The 3,713-nt window shown below is 44.0% G+C and overlaps 1 non-coding gene across 1 annotated transcript; it reads right to left on the bottom strand.

The window, feature by feature from the left end:
• Positions 1–1,677: 1,677 nt before the first annotated feature.
• TRNAA-UGC lies at positions 1,678–1,749 on the bottom strand. Its single transcript has one exon. It is a non-coding gene; the product is annotated as a tRNA-Ala (tRNA).
• Positions 1,750–3,713: the final 1,964 nt, after the last annotated feature.

The following is a 3,713-nucleotide window of genomic DNA, read 5'->3' as shown; positions in this document are numbered from 1 at the left end:
ACTGTCCCGAGTGGATCCATGACTTTTACAACTAATGGAGCTCTGCCCTAATGGGAAGAGTTGCTCAGAAGCAAAGGAAATGGATACATTATGGAAACTCTGATTCCACGCAGCTATCCCCATAAAATTCCTAAAAGTCTTGCCAATGATGAAATAAGCTCTGAATATAAAAGTAGAGGCCACTTCAATCCAGTGATTACCTGCTATAATGCCTAACTATTTGGCCCCATGACATGTCATGTGCTCCTCTAGACCAACTTTTTGGTTGTAGGACCCTTCGCACTATTAAAAAATGAGAATTTAAGAGCTTTTTTGTGGGTTATATTTATTGATATTTACTGTACCTGAAATTAAAGCAGAAATCTTCAACATTTTAATTTATTTATTCATTTTAAATTAACAGTAATTAATGTGTATGTTGAGTGCTGAAGAATTGATGCTTTCAAATTGTGGGGCTGGAGAAGACTCTTGAGAGTCCCTTGGACTGCAAGGAGGCCAAACCAGTCAGTCCTAAAGGAAATGAACCCTGAATATTCATTGCAAGGACTGATGCTGAAGCTGAAGCTCCAATACTTTGACAAAGAGCTGACTCATTGGAAAAGATCCTGACAATGGCAAAGATTGAAGGCAACAGGAGAGAGGGGCGGCAGAGGGCGAGATAATTAGAAAGCATCATCCACTCAATGGAAATGACTTTGAGCAAACTCCTGGACCTAGTGAAGGACAGGGAAGCCTTTTGTGCTACAGTCCATGGGGTCTCAAAGAGTCGGACATGACTTAACGACTTAACAACAACAGTGTTGACATAAATATTTTTCAAAAAATTAAGCAATAGAACTGTCATTGTTTTACATTTTTGGCGAGTATTGTTAATGTCTGGCTTAATAAAAGACAGCTGGATTTCTCATATCTGCTTCTGTGTTCGTCAGGTGTGACATCATATGTGTGTAAGCCTCTAGGAAATGCCAGGGAATGCGAGTGAAAAGTGAGAGTGAAAAAAGGCCACAGTGACTCCCTCAAAAGGTTTGGGGGAATTCTCAGATGTCCCGACTATATTCTGTGAATTGCTGCTGTAGCTATTGCAGTGAAAAGGAATATAGGCCAGGCCTTGGAAAAGCATTAATTATTTTTCCTTCTTGAACATAAAGTTTCTTCCTTGATTCTTAACCTTAGCCTTTAGCTTCATAACTCTTTCCATCCCCTCACCAAATTCATTCTCCACTGCTAACAGCATCTTAAAATAATGAGTTGACATTTATAGAGCAGTTTTTACATGCCAGAAAGAAAGATAGATAGTCATGTCCAACTCTTGCGAATCCATGAACTATAGCCTGCCAGGCTCTTCTGTACATGGAATTCTCCTGCCAAGAATACTGGAGTGGGTTGCCATTTCCTTCTCCAGGGGAACTTCCTGACCCAGGAACCGAACTCAAGTCTCCCGCATTGCAGACAGATGCTTTACTGACTAAGCCACAAAGGAAGCTTTGAAGTGAAAGTTGCTCAGAAGTGTCCAACTCGTTGCAACTCCATGGACTGTGGAATATTCCAGGCCAGAAAACTGGAGTGGGCAGCCTTTCCCTTTTCCAGGGGATCTTCCCAACCCAGGGATCGAACCTAGGTATCCTGCATTGCAGGTAGATTCTTTACCAGCTGAGTAACGAGGGAAGCCCCAAAATGTGGAGATGCCGGGGATTGAACCCGGGGCCTCATACATGCAAAGCATGTGCTCTACCACTGAGCTACATCCCCTACCCTCTACATGCCAGGTCCTAAACAAAGCACTCTACATTCATTGTTTCTTTTCATCTTTATTTCAACCTGTGAGATGTTAGAAAAAATATATATTTGGTCTCTGTGGTTCCTGGCACAGAGCGCCTAAAACCATTGACATTTGCTAAGTGATAAGAGCACTGGGAGGAGCATCTTTTGTTTAAACCTGGTCCCTAAATCCCTTGGAATTTCCTGGGTAACAAGCCTGTCTTTTGTTCTAGTCAGGTGCCCCTGGGTGGGCTCCTGCTTGGGGCCTGGTCACCAGAAAGATAAGACAGGATCAGAAGCTTGGAATTTTCAGCCACATCCTCCATTCTCTAGAGAAGGAAGAGGGCTGGAAATGGGTTGATGATCAATCATGCCTACGTGATGAAACCGCCATAAAAATCCCCAAAGGACCGGGTTCTGAGAAACTTCTATGTTGGTGAATACATGGTGGTGCTGGGAGAGGGCACACCCAGAGGGCAGGGAAGCCCCCACATATCTGGCCCTACACATTCCTTCCATCTGGACATTCATCTGTTTAGCCTTTATCATATCTTTTTACAATCCACTGGTCAACAGGGAGTGAACTGTTTTCTTGAGTTCTCTGAGCTGCTGTAGCAAATGAACTGATCCTGAGTGGGGAGGGAGTTGTGTATAGCTCATTGGTCAGAAGCACAGGAAACAACCTGGACTTGTGATTATCATCTGAAGTTGGACAGTCTTGTAGGACTGAACCCTTCACCTAGGAGCTGATAGTATCTCCAGGCAGAGTATCAGAACTGAGTTAGGTTGTAAGACACAGAGCTGGTGTCACAGAGAATTATTTGGTGCGGGAAAAGCAGCCACTCATCTGGTATCAGAAGGTTTTTTTTTTTTTTTTTGGTATCAGAAGTTTTGAGGGACTTCCCCATTGGTACAGTGGATAAGAATCTGCCTTCCAGTGCAGGGGACACAGGTTCAATCCCTGGTTCGGGAAGATTCCACATCCCAGGGCCAGTGGGGGTGGGGGTGGAGGCAGCAACTGAAATCTGTGCACAACTCCTGAAGCCCGTGAGTCTAGAGCCTGCGCTCCACAAAAACAGAAGCCACTGCAATGAGAAGCCCAAGCTCCTCAACGAAGAATAGCTCACTAAAACTAGAGAAGGCCTGCTCACAGCAAGACCCAGCGCAACCAAAAATTAATCAATTAAAAGCAAAATAGATTATTGTGAATTAAAGGAAAAACATATTTTTTAAAAAAATGTTCTGAGCGTGGCAATAGTGTGAGAGTAAGGGAGACACACAAGAGGAAAACTGAGGGTTGTTTTTTTTTTTTTTTGCACAATCCCAGAAGACAGTTTTATCCTAGGGATAATTATTATCCCTAAATTACTGATGCGGAAAACAGCTCTGGAGAAAGGCAGCAACAGGCTCTGAATTACAGATCAAGTAAGTTAAGAAATCAGGAATCTAACCCAGGGAAGCCCCTGTCGTGAAGGAAAGTGAAGCATTTATTGCAGGGCACCAAGCAAGGAGTCCTGGCTTCCTTGGTGGCTCAGCTGGTAAAGAATCTGCCTGCAATGCAGGAGACCTGGGTTTGATCCCTGGGTTGGGAAGATTCCCTGGAACAGTAAATGGAAACCTGCTCTGGTATTCTCGCCTAGAAAATTCCACGGACAGAGGAGCCTATAGGCTACAGTTCATGGGGTCACAAAGAGTTGGACACAGTGGAGTGACTAACACTTTCACTTTGAAGCAAGGAGTCAAGGACAGTTAGTGCTTAAAAGACTCAGAACTCCCCAAGGCTTGCAGGGAAATGTTTTTAAAAACAAGATAAGGGAGGGGGGTGGTGTCAGCTCAAGGACATGCTTCTGACTGGTGGTGAGGTAATTGTGGGAGTCAACATCATCAACCTTCTGGTTCCATCTGGTCTGGGGTCTTCACCCTTGTGGGCAGCAGACAGTTAACTTCTTCCATCT

The sequence above is a fragment of the Cervus canadensis genome, chromosome 26 (genome assembly GCF_019320065.1).
Source record: "Cervus canadensis isolate Bull #8, Minnesota chromosome 26, ASM1932006v1, whole genome shotgun sequence".
Classification (NCBI taxonomy): Eukaryota; Metazoa; Chordata; class Mammalia; order Artiodactyla; family Cervidae; genus Cervus; species Cervus canadensis.
Note: the sequence above shows the minus strand (reverse complement) of the source record. Positions and strands in the feature narration are given on the sequence as shown.